The following is a 13,280-nucleotide window of genomic DNA, read 5'->3' as shown; positions in this document are numbered from 1 at the left end:
AGATGGCCATCAAGCCTCTGCTTAAAGAGCTCCAAAGCAGCAGAGTCCACTGTTACTCTCATTTCTCAGACTGAGCAGGAGGTACTGAAGTTTAGCTTTATTGAGCAGTTTGAAAGAGACTGACCTGTGCAGCCTGCTTATCATATTAAGCCTGGGTGGTAGCGCAGCCTTGGTGTTGATCTTGAGTTTAGTCTGCCTTGTTTGACAAGGGACCAGATTGAGAGCTGCACATGAGGGATGGTGCTGGATTCTGGTAGCTGGAAGGGACTATTCCCACTCTGGCATTTTACAACAACGCATACTTAATGAACAAATGTTGCACTTATTTGTTTACAGGAAATGCTAGCTTTCATGTTTTTATTGCCCCCACCCTAAATGTGAACTGTTTGTGAGGTTTGGATGTAAATAGGTAGGAAACATCATCTTTCAGTTATGCTTTAATAAATGGTGACACATGGAGCAGGGAGCTGGGTATGTCTGTGGATTTGTGCCTTTCTTTGAGATGCTTGCTCCATTTGGAGGAGGGGGCAGATCTTAGGCCTTGTCCACACTAGCCAGGATACCCTGGGGGCAGTCTGGAGTATCCTGAACTCAAAGCTGCCCTGACTTCCCCCCATTACCTGGGCCTCTGTTTTTGAATCAGGGCAGCTGTTTGCATGGGTGTCCTGCTGAGCTTCCTGGCATGTCTGTCGCAGCTGCGGGTCACTCACCTCTGAGGTTAGAATGAGTCACCCAGCAGTGCTCACATGTCTGGGGGCCTCATTCTGACCTCAGAACAAGCGACTGATGACAGTGGTGGATATGCCAGGCTGCTCAGTGGGATGCCTATGCAGATAGATGCCCTGGTGCAGGAACGGAGGGCTCCCAATTTTCAAAGAAGATCCAGAGTAAGAGGTACATTTTTAAAATGTGTGTTACGGGTATAATATTCCAGTTCTGGAGCTGAACATGGTGGAATTTGTCTGGAATGCTCATACCAGAACCAAGGTTTGAGCCATGCATCATCTGAACAGGATGATGCCAGAACAAGGGGAAAAGGAACCTTTTGACCCATGCAGACAAGGACTTCTCAGTTAAAGCTTTAGTTGGTAAGCCTACCAATTGAATCAGTTAAAATTTGTCCCTTAATGGAAACTCCATTCTTTGTGCTTATATATGATTTAAAGAAAAAGAAAAAAGGAATAACTTGGAATAGTGTTACAGTATCACATATTGAGTTATTCAAAAGCATATTCTGTTGAAAGTTGAAAGCAGATGAATATCAGACTCCTTTATTAAGAAAAATATTAACAGGATTTGGAAACAGAGAAAGGGAGCGGTGCTGTGTCAGCATGTGCATTGCAAATGGAGCAAATATTCTGAATGTGAGCTGAGGCTTCCAAAAATGTGTCTCCTGCAAACTTTTGTCTTGCCTTTTGTTGTTATTCCCTAACAGCAGAATTAAACTACTTAGCAGCCTGTGCCTCAGCAGAATTAGACATGCCTAAGCCTATTGATTTCAGTGGTGTGCTAAACTCTGCAAAGGACTGGGGTTGTACACTGACAGAATTGTACAAATAGCATTACACACTGTTAAGAACCCTTCCCTGACTACTTCTAGTACCTCTGTATCAGTTCTCTTATTATATTGTGAATTGGTCTTATAGCTAAATTCATTGTGTTAAGAAAATATTTTCCTCAACTCATTTGTAATTTTCAGGCAGTATTCTCATGAAATTAATCAAACACTGCATAATATCATACTTCAGGACATAAAAAGTTATAAAAGGAGTAATGCCCTGTTATGTGCATTACTCTTTGTTATGTATTGAATTGTCACAATATATTTGCTTACAGAGTTGCTGGTTTCTGAGCCCCTCAAATGGATACATAGCATGATCTTTGATGATTATCAGTCAATATTTTTGTATTTTGGTTTTATGCCACTATATCAGCCTGAGCATAGCAAGTCTCATCTAATTTTAGAAACTAAACAGAGCAAGACCTGGTTAGGACTGAGCTGGAGGCCACCAGGAAACATTAGGGATCTCCAAGAAGGCTTAGAAGAGTCCTTTCTGAAAGCCTGGGAATCTTGCCAATCAGAGTTGATAATACTGAACTAGATGAATGAATGTTCTGCTCAGTGTAAGGCAGTTTCTTATGCTTGCCTAATGCCAGAGACAATTTTCTGAAACTGCAAGAAATTTTGAGTATATCCATTGTGCTGTCTTTATTTCTGTTCTCTCCTTATCTCTACTTAAACATTTTATTTTATAAATGCTACCTAATGTCACCTCAGTGCATGTCCACTACACAGTAGTTTCCAAATTTTGATCTCCAGCCGTTATTAAACTGCAGCTCCCAGAAGCCCTGTCCACTGGCTATACTAGCTTCTGGGAGTTATAGTCCAACAACATTTGTTGACATATGTTTGGAAACCACTTCATTAGTTTGATAGAACTGGCCCCCTCCCAGCAACCCTCTGCTGCTTAAAACCCAATTATAGAGGCTAACCAGTCTTCCTGAGTTTTGGAAGTGCACAGGAGGCTGCAGAAGGAAGGGGGATTGTTCCATATGGGTCACACTGATAAAAGCAGTTGCATCAGCAAAACAACTCCATTGAACCTTGGCCTCATTTTAGCTTTTGAAAATAAAGGGATTATCTAAAGAAGCAAAGTACAGCAGACTGGTTTATTCATGCATCCTAAAGAAGCACCTACACAGAGTTAAGACTGAAGTGTTAATTAATGATGCTAAATAGGAGAAACAATGGATAGACACATGAACAACTGGGAATGCTTTTTTGTTCAACTGTGCCTTTAAGGTCTTGTGTCAAGCTTTAATTCAGTACTGAAGATCTTGTATAACTGTGCTTGGAAAACTGTGTTGTTGATGCAAGATCTTCAGTGCTGAATTAATGCCTGACACCAGATCTTAAAGACACAGTAGAGCCTTGCATACTCAGGCTGTGGCTTCGTTCTTTGAATCCGTCCATTTGTAATGCAGCCTTCTGTTTTTCCCACTGCTTCCCACTTTACAGAGCATTATCTTATTTTCTAATGAGCCATGTTGTCTTATGATATGTTAAAAGTACAACATCTTCAGTTTAATCATATTGGCCTGTTACAGACTGCCAAAATAAAGCTGCTTCGGGTCTCTTTGGAGGTATGCTGTTTAAATGATGCATGCATCCCAAGAATCGGGAAGCTGCACCAAAGCTGCACTCCAGTGTTTAAGAATGGAGTGTGGCTTTGGTGCGACCTCCGGACTCTTAGGACCCATGCATCATTTAAATAGCATACCTCCAAAGAGACCCGAAGCAGCTTTATTTTGGCAGTCTGTAACAGGCTATTGTGTTATCATGAGTGTTCAGGCTCAATTTGAATCAGACCCATTTAAGAGCTCAATGTCAAGCATTAATTCAACACTTACTGTACTTGGAAAGTTACATAGAATCACACCAGTGGTAACACTATCATCTTCACCATCATACATTTTCACTTAATTTTGAAGTAATAAAGAGGGGAGTGGGGAGAAGAAAAGAGTAAAAGAAACAAAAGGACAGGAGAAAAATAATTAAAGGGAGAAATCTGATACATGGTAGAACAGTAATTATGGATCCCATATTGAAGTGTCGAGTTGAAGATTGGTCTTCCATCTGGGAAGACTGGAGACTACTGGTTAATTGATGCACTAAGTTTTCCTGGTGTGAGCACATTTCTTTTGTGGGAAGGTCTTTATATCAGAATTTGAAACACGTGCTTTCCTTAAACAGGATCCATGTTTTGGTATCCTTTTGACCTTGTTTGGCTAAAGGTGATTAACCTCTGCATTTGTCAACTCAGTATCAACAGAAATCACCGGTTTTCAATGGTAGCCAAATCCACATGTATGTAAACAGGCTTTCTAGTTTCAGAATTCTTTCTGTAACTTGATCAAAATGAATTTATCTCCTGTATTATCTGAAAGAAGCAAACCCCCAGTTTGGAGTCAGAAGAAATTCCATCCTCTCCACAGGACTGTAATTGGCAGCCTTTTGACTGCAGCTGGAATGGAACTGCTTTCAAGTAATTTTTTAGGGCTGGGCGGATTAAGTTGGCTTTTCCAGAAGTGTTCTGATTTCCAGAGCATAATTTTTAACTTAAAAAGCAAAAGCCTTTCCTCCTCAAAACTTTTCCTCTCTCAAAATCTGTGTTCAACAGTTAAATCTTTGGATAGTAAACATTAATCTATGGACATGCTGACCTCAAAAAATGCCCTGTCTGGTAAAATTTTATACAGGTTTAAAACCTGAAGAGAATATAACCTGTACACCCTTATTCATGTGCAAGCCTACTAGCAAATTTATATGAGTTAATTTTGCTTCCAGATGGATGGCTTATATAACTACCAATCATAAGGCACTGTGCAGAAATTCCATTTTTTCCTCTTTAATGAGTGTTCAGTGGCAAGAAAAAGGATGGAGAAAAGTTAGAAACATGGGGAGGAGGGAATGGAAGAGAGGAAAACCTTGTTCCTGCAAAAGACTCATCAGTCTAGTAAATAACATAGTGTCTGAAGAAGTTTCAGCTGGAGAAATGTCCTCTATATGGTTCCATTGTGAAAAAATACAAGTGAAAAATACACTGATATAGTACAACACAAATGTGTAAGAAATATATAAGTGCTGAGGCATGACTGAAAGGCTTGTTGCAGCAACCTTACTGAAGTGATACTGGGTCTGATCAGTGCCTTAGTGGGAGACTCTCTGGGATTCTGCCCCTGTAAATTGCCTTGGGATCCATAATGGAAGAAAGATGAGGCATTAATTAATATTTTGACATCAAAGGAATTTACTTTCACAGTGGGAATGATTTGCATTTCAATTAGTAGTTTGAAATCTAGTCCCCCATGAATTGAATATGCATATTATAATACTGAGCATGTAAATGTATGTGAAAATGGTACATTGAACTTAATTCCCAATGTTGCTATTCTGGATGTTAAAAATTGCAGACCTATATATATTTCACCCAGAATCAGAAGTCTTTTCACTGATGTCTGCAGGTTTAAAATGTTAATATAAATATAGCAAAAAAACCCCAAAACAAACAAACAAAAAAAGCACTGGACCTGGAGTGCGTTTGAGATTTGCCACAATATTCCATAGGTCAATGACTTATTTGGTTACTTTTAGTAAGGGGTGAAGCAGACTGCTGGGAAAGCATGGCCTGAGGCTGCTCCAGCTACAAGCTGATCAGGTTTGTGGTGACCACATGGCCTGCTCTGAAAGTCATGCCACCAGGAGCTGGATTATCCCAGCTCCTTTTTGCATCAGTCTAAAGGACTGGAGTCCAGCCTCTGCGCAGCTTCTGGTCACATTGGAGATGTGTGTCGTATAAATGGCGCACCTTCAGTGCAGCCAGAAGATGCTTCTTTGGGTCAATGTGTCTTGGGCCTATGAGTACCATCTACTAACTGTTTTGTGGTTTCACATTATTTCTGACTTATGGTGACCACAATGCAGGGTTTTCTTGGCATGATTTGTCAGATGGCATTTGCCATTGGCTTCTTCTGAGGCTGAGAGTATGACTTGCCCAAGATTGCCTGCTGTTTCCCATGCCCGCTCGGGTTTTGAACCATGGTCTCCCAGAGCCCTAGTCCAGCACTTTTATTTCCACTTTTGTCATATATATATGTGTGTGTGTATGTGTGTGTTTACATTTTGTAAACACCGAAGATTACAGGTAGTGTATCCTTTATCTGGTATTGTGAAATCTAAAGCACTCCAAAACCTAAACTTTTTGAGCTACAGCACAAGCAGCATAGTATGTACCTGTACTCTTATTTGTGAGGCTTGAGACCTGGCTGGAGAGAAGTGTGAGGATCTGTGAAATCACAGGAATCCATGTCTCTTGCCATTTCACATATCCTCAGTCGATCTCCAGCTTCATTGTGTCTTTAAAATACTATGAGCCAGAGCTGCTTAGGCCTCATACATTTGTTTTTTTCACCCCAGGATTCCTTTCAAACGGGCAGTAAAATAAAATTCAGAAAACATGTTTTATAATGCCTGAATACATTTTATGATAAGGGTGGGTAAAGTGTGGGTCCCCAGATGTTGCTGGTCTGAAATTCACAGCATTCCTCACCATTGCTTGCTGGGAATGAGGAATTCCCAGCATTCCTCACCATTGCAGTTCCCAGCATTCCTCACTATCTGCTGCTGGGAATTGCAGTCACACAACACTTTGTCCACCTGTATTTTCTGGGATTGTGTTAAGACAATATCAGTTGTCTCTTAATATGATTTTATTGTTTTGAACTACTTTGAAATAATTGCGATGCAAAAGATTTATATAAATATTTTTACATGTTAGCCTGCTGTAGCAAAGCTCCCAGAGAAAATTTTATTATGATACAGGCCTCTACAGACTCAGCATACTTCTCTAAATGATAGGGTCAAGAAATGGTGATGCCAGAATAAAGTTATTGGGCCATAAGAAGCCATAAAACACCTTGATATATAGATAAAAAAAAGATTAACTCTGTCAGGATCTGCTAAGATTTCAGGTCACTGTGACATGCTTGTGAATACTGGAACAACTTGGACCAATCCGATGGTTTATTTTTCTTCACCTGCTTACTGCCTTCAATACTGATATCTTATAAAAGGTGGCTCTCCTGCCCTTAGAAAAAAGCTAAGGTTATTTGAAATCTTGAGTGTATGTGTTGTAGATCATATTGCCATATCCAAAATCTCAAGGACACATAAATGTTCATGAGTTAAATGCAAATTCATGAAAAGAAGCATCATAACTACTGCCAAACTATGAGAAGAAAAGTTGTACCTAACGGCATTTTACTTCCTTGTGTATTAAAATGTAGCAAAGCATTCTGAGTTTTGATATTGCCAGCCCTATGATGGGATGATAGGCTCATTATGGTTCCCCCCCCTCCAACTTTGAACACAACCATGAGTGATAAAGAAAATTATCTCAGAGAAGTGAGTATGTGTGTGTGCGTTTTTACTTCATAGTATCTAGTTGAGATAGTTACTGATTTTCACAAAGACAGAAAAGAACATTCTCTCTGGCCACAACTGGAAACCGTTCTTAACATCTAAAATCTACTGCATCCTATCTATCACATCTATATGGGGAATATTTCTATTATTTATTCATTTAACAAAATAAATAATGGAAATACTTTCCACAGTTGTGAGTAGAATATTTCTTCTGTAACTGAAGAGCTTCCTTAGATGATTTTAGTGAATGGAAAGGTTATTCTACCCTAGTCCCTAAAATTAAAGACAAACTCACTTACTGCTCTGATTTGACTGACCTTTAATAAAAGAGCACTTTGTATTGTTGCAAAGGTACTTCTGTCTGCTGCTGTACGGAGGGTAATAAAAATACCACTTTATGGAAAGACACCAGATGGAAGGAATGTCAACACACTGGAACTAATTTAGGAGATTGCTCTGATATAGAGCAAAGGCATGAGGAGAATTCAGATGGTTCCAACGTGAAGAGATTGGCTGCCTCTCTTAAAACAACAAACTAAAATTCTTATCCTGAGGCTACATGTAAACGGAAAGCAATCAGCCCTCAAGGTGGATCTCCATTTTTTTTTTAAAAAAAATAGTGTACAACTATATCTCTCAGTACCTCATCAAAATAAAATGGGATGTGTGTTTACTTTCATTCTGTCTTAGCTGTATGCAAACAAACAGTTGTAAAGATTTTAGCCAAGTAGTAAAAAAAAAGTAGGCAAAACAATGTGGAAGTTTTTTTTAAAATTGCTTCTGTTACAGTATGTGTTTCCACCAGCAGTATGCATGTACAGTTTTGATCTTTTCACATTAAAAAAAACACCATCCTTGTTGATTAGCAAGAATATTTTAATATGGTTATTTTCCTTCACTGAGTGCTGTGAGTTTGAGAGTTTGAAACAGGCAGATAAGGCAGGAAGTCTCTGTGCTGGTAAAGTCCTCTATTGAGTGTTGAACTCTGAATAGAAACTGAGCTCATCATTTCAAGCCTTCTAAATATAGTAAAGTAGACAGATTACATCCAGGAGTTATTATGATAGTAGTACAGCCTGCAATGGAGAGTAATGGTTTGAGAAAGATGGTGTTACAAATGTACTTCGGCTGAGCCACAAGAACTGATGTTTCCTCCCAGCTTTAGGTTTTTTATATCTTAATAAAATCTCACACCAAAAGACATTTAAATAAACTGTTTAGAAACAAGGAATAAAAGGAAAATGCATGCCCCATATCAGAATAAACAAATTTGTTTTTATGAATCAATGGGTGTAAGTAAAAAATATTGAGTGTCTGAGTATACATACTTTTTTCTGGTTGCCTAAACCCAACATTGTGCTGCCAGCATAACACCAGGGTGGTGGAATTTGTGTCCTTTCCCACCAGCTCTCTTGTGCAGGTTTTTTGGTAGCCAGTTTTTGGGTTGCATGGGAGCCTGAGTTCGGACCGAGTTAGGCATAGCATGGGCCATAGGCCACATGCAGCTCTTAGGATATGCAAGTGCAGCCCCAAAGCTCCCCGACTATTTTTGTTTATTTTGAGGGGTTAATTTTTGTTATTTCCTTGCCCCTAAATCACCCAGAATGTGCCCAAACCACAGTAGCTTGCTTCCACTGACCTGCCAAAGCCCCGTGAACCTTCCCGAAATACAAAATAAATCTTAAAAATCAGCCCCAAAATGGCTCAAATCGTGGCTGGAAGTGACATCATGTCACTTCACAGTGCTGAAACATGCTGGTGCAGTCCACCAGGAGACACAGGGTGGGAAAATGGCTTGCCCCTTGTGCACTTGCCCATGCTTCAGTTAGTTTTATGTTTTGTTTCAGTTTTGTTTCCACTAGCAGAATTCCAGTGCTGGATCCAGCTCATAAAGATTTGGAACATTTTGGGAAGTTTGTGACACGCATATATATATATGTGTGTGTGTGTGTGTGTGTGTGTGTGTGTATATATATATATATATCACATCTTGCAAGAATATTCTGTCCTTCTTCACTTTACTGTAACAGTTTTCTCACCTGGCTTCATTTGAATAGAACTTACATAATTAAATTGTATGGGATGTAGTTTCATTAAAATTGTGAGGAGTGGCTTTAATACTGTTTCAATGCTTTCATAAGGTTCAGTTGTTACATACTGTATTATCATTTTTAGTTGCTATGCACAACCTTGTGAGGAAGTTTTCTCAAGATGACAGAGCCAAAGAACACATCAAAGCCACGAAGATCATTCTTGCTCAAGTAAATGTTCAAGCCCAGCCCAAACAGGAAGCTTTTGATAGATCTTTCTGTCTAAAAGGGCCCAGTGGCCAGCCTCAGAGGATGGCTTGGCCTGAGAGGATTGGACCAGTCCAGACACTGGGATACCCTGAAACTATAGTTCTAGTGCAGATATGGGAGAGTGGGCTACCTATACAACTCAAGTGTGTTTTTGTGGTCCCCAAGAGCCCCACACTCCATTTTTCCATCCAGATTGCTTCTCAACATTTATGGGGGGCAGAAAGAGAAGTAATTTTGCCACATTTTCTCCAGGACATTTTAAGCCAAAAAGGAACCTTTTCTTGCAATAGAACATTGCCTTAATCCCAGGATTCTCCCAGAGATGTCTCAGAGAGGGCTGGAAGCATGACAGAATTGCTCTCCACTGTGGGGTTGTAGCCTTCCAAGGTCCCTTGAAAATACCGACGTGGCCCCCTAACTCCAGTCATTTACACACTACTGTTGTAGTGGCTTGCCACAATGGATAGCTGTATGCAGAGCTGTAGATTCCCAGTTTTAACCTTTCTGGAAAGATTTAATTTCTAGAGAATGGGGATTACAGACCTGCCCTAACTCCCTGTGCAATTGCTGTAAGAGCAAAACTTCACCCTGGAAAAGAAATAGTCTCCAGGGGTCTTCATTCAGTGAAATACCTCTGTGAAAGAAAGTTTTGTGAGAATTTACAGGACTCTAGGGAAAAAGGAACAAGCAACATTCATAAAACATCCATTTTTGAACCATCTGCCATATGTCAAAATCACTGACACCATGACACTGACCCCCTAGTCAGGTTAGCTTTTCTTTGTCTAGGATTTCCATTTTAGTAAGCAGACACACATTATTAAATTTGTTTTTTGTGAAGTAGGTGGTGGCAGCAACTTTACAGAACTACTTTAGAAGCTTGTCAAGCTTTAGCACAACCTGCTTTAGAGTATCAGGACATAAATCAAGTGCAGTAAATTACAATGCAAGCTAAATAGTTAGGTTAAAATTTTAAGTCTTAATGGGGAAGAGTATTTATTTGGTTCATTATTTTTGTAATAAATAATAGTACAAATACATTTATATTGGTATTTGGGCAATATCAACACTTCTCTCAATGCAGTGTTAGGAAAATATGGCATATCATGATCATTGGTGTGATACGCTATTAGAGATGTAATGGGAAGTGCTTCTCCAGATTTGGACCTGTTGGGGAGAGACCTTAACTCTGTGGTAGAGCACCCACTTTACATGTATACAAGTCCTAAGTTTGATTCTTATTGTCACCGATTGAAGGATTTCAGGTAACAGGGCCAAGAGAAATATGTGCCAGAAATTTTAGAACGTTGTTTCCAATCAAGCAGGTAGAACTTGGGTAAATCATCTTATTAAATCTAAGGTAGTTGCTAGTATATTCTATAATAATGCATGTTTGATACATCTAAAAAGAAATTAATTAAATCAGTGGTTTGTTCCAGTAAAAATAGAAAGTGAGTGTATTTGTAAAAGACTGAGGTCCATAAACAAAGCTTAGATGGCCATCTCTTAGGAGTGCTTTAGCAATGTATTCCTGTATTATAGGGGGGTTGGAACAAATGGCTCCTACAGTCTCTTCTAACTCTGTGATTCAGTACTCAAATATTTCAGCCAGTGACTGTTTCTTTCCCCCCCCCCCCCCCCCGCTCTCTGTGCCTTCAAGTTGCCTATTGACTTATGGAAATCCCATGAATTTCATAGGGTTTCTTAGGCAAGGGATGCTCAGAAGTGGTTTTGCAAGTTCCTTGCTCTGAAATATAGCCTACAGCACCTGGTATTCATTGGTAGTTTCTCACTTAAGTACTGTATTTTTTGGCGTATAAGACTACTTTTTAACCCAGGAAAATCTTCTCAAAAGTCGGGGGTCGTCTTATATGCCGAGTGTCGTCTTATGGGGCAGGTGCTGAAAATTCCGAGCTGGACTGGAGAATCTGCGGTTGCCGCATATAGTGGGGGGAGTTCAAAAACGGCTGCGGCCATATCCCCGCCGTATGTGGCGACCATATGAAAGCAGCAAGGATGGCACTTTACAAGTATGGTAGAAGAAAATCCATTCACCAAGATTTGTGGAAAGAAGTGACTTAATACGGTCCCGATGACAAGGTGAGGGGGCACCTCACCGGGGAGGAGTAAATGAAGGGTGGAGCAAGCTGCAGGCATCTAGGATGCCCGGAGTATGGAAAAAAGAGCCGTGTTTGCACTACTGCTCTGATAGTCTTGGAGACAGGGAGGGCTGGGCAGGCAGGGAGAGCTGACCAATCCAAGCAGGCTTTGCATACAACAAGTTTTCCTGCTAAGTACCTGCATGTCATAAGCATTTCAATTAAAATTACCATATTAAAATGAAATCTGATGTTTTTTAAATTTTTATTTGGTGTGCGTTGGAAGAGGGGTAGTCTTATAGGGCAAGTATATCCCAAACTCTATATTTTAACTGGAAAAGTCGGGGGTCGTCATATACGCCAGAAAATATGGTACTATTCAGAACTAACCTGGCTTTGCTTCCAGTATCAGATTGGATGTGGTGCATTTAGGATATTTAGGCCCATCAGCTAGTGACTACTGTCCATATATTTTGTTTTTGCTGTTGGTATGTGCTGTCAAGTCAGTTTTGAGTAACAGCAACCTTATGAATGGCAGACCTCAGTGAGCTATAGCATCAACTGCTCTGCTCAGATCATGTAGACTCAGAACCATGGCTTACTTTATTGAATCAATCTATCTGTCTTCCAGTTTATTATCCTAATAGTTATTATTGGTATTATTTTTTCATGAGTTCTGTCATTTTATGATACATCTAAAGTATGATTAGCCCCATTTCTGTTTGCTTGGCTTCTAGTGAGAGTTTGTTATATAAACATATAACAAAATATAGCCATATATTTTGTTATATAAATATAAAACTTCAGCATAATTAGGTTGGGCATTGTGCCAATATATCATTCTGAAAAAGTAAGATTTTTTTCTGTCCCTATGCAATATATCTCTGCTGATTTGTTAGAAACTATGTCATTATCATTGTACAAGCCATTCTTGTTATGTAAGGGGTACGGCTATTTTAATAATGTTAATTCGATCCTAGAGAATTTTAGCCTATCATATTTGGATGCTGTAATGTAATTCATCCAGAAACAGCTCACAAGGTTTCCAAAGTTCATTGTTAATGAGGGTGAAATTACTGGAACGAATCAGTCCCTCATAAGCAGTAAGGGGGTGGACTACTCAACAGCATCTAGTGTTTATCTGGCTGCTTTCTATCACCCTCCCCCTCTCTTTCTTATACACACACACACACACACACACACACACACACACAGATTGGAATGGAAAGAACATCATTACTATGTCTTGTATAACACAGTGATAAAGTGGGAAGAGATTTATGTCAAAGACTCAGAAAGAATGCAACTGCAGTTTCAATTTTTAGACCTCCATCTTTGTATTTAATATTCTTTAAATGCCCATGGGGAGAACTCTACTGTGGTTGTTTTTAAAGCAGTGTACCAGTTGCGCTAAAACTACTTATATCAAGTTTAGGATAATCTCATTAACTCAGAAAACCTGCCAAACACAATCTTACCTTTACAAGGCATCTCTGTACATGAATGCAGTGATAGAGAATGCATGCAGAAGTGAAAAAATATATATACACATCCGATGGAAGATTCCTCCCCCCCAAGTATCCAGTGGATATTGTAGGCAGAATAAAAGTTAAAAAAAATATTTTGTAGTGGCTAAGACAATTGAAAAGTGATCAAAGACTGAATTATCATTTGAGATTATTTGTTTGTTTTAGGAAATATATATGCTCTGCTTTTAAGACTTAAGGCCTATTGGAATGGCCATCAAATGTAAAATAATAAAGCACTAATATATCCATATGCACCAGTAGCTTAAAAGTAAGAACTTACTTTTATTTTTCTCAGCTTTTTTGAAAAAAATGAGATGCTTTATGCATATTTTTAATTTTCTTTTTTATTTTTATGCAAAGCATCAGC

At 39.2% G+C, this 13,280-nt stretch overlaps 1 protein-coding gene across 2 annotated transcripts in view; it reads left to right on the top strand.

Annotated features, from left to right (window-relative positions):
* Nucleotides 1-13,280, top strand: part of NUAK1 (NUAK family kinase 1) — a 79,430-nt gene that overhangs the window by 38,692 nt on the left and 27,458 nt on the right. The window lies entirely within an intron of this gene.

Source organism: Sceloporus undulatus, chromosome 5 (genome assembly GCF_019175285.1).
Source record: "Sceloporus undulatus isolate JIND9_A2432 ecotype Alabama chromosome 5, SceUnd_v1.1, whole genome shotgun sequence".
Classification (NCBI taxonomy): domain Eukaryota; kingdom Metazoa; phylum Chordata; class Lepidosauria; order Squamata; family Phrynosomatidae; genus Sceloporus; species Sceloporus undulatus.
This window is presented reverse-complemented; position numbering and strand designations above follow the sequence as displayed.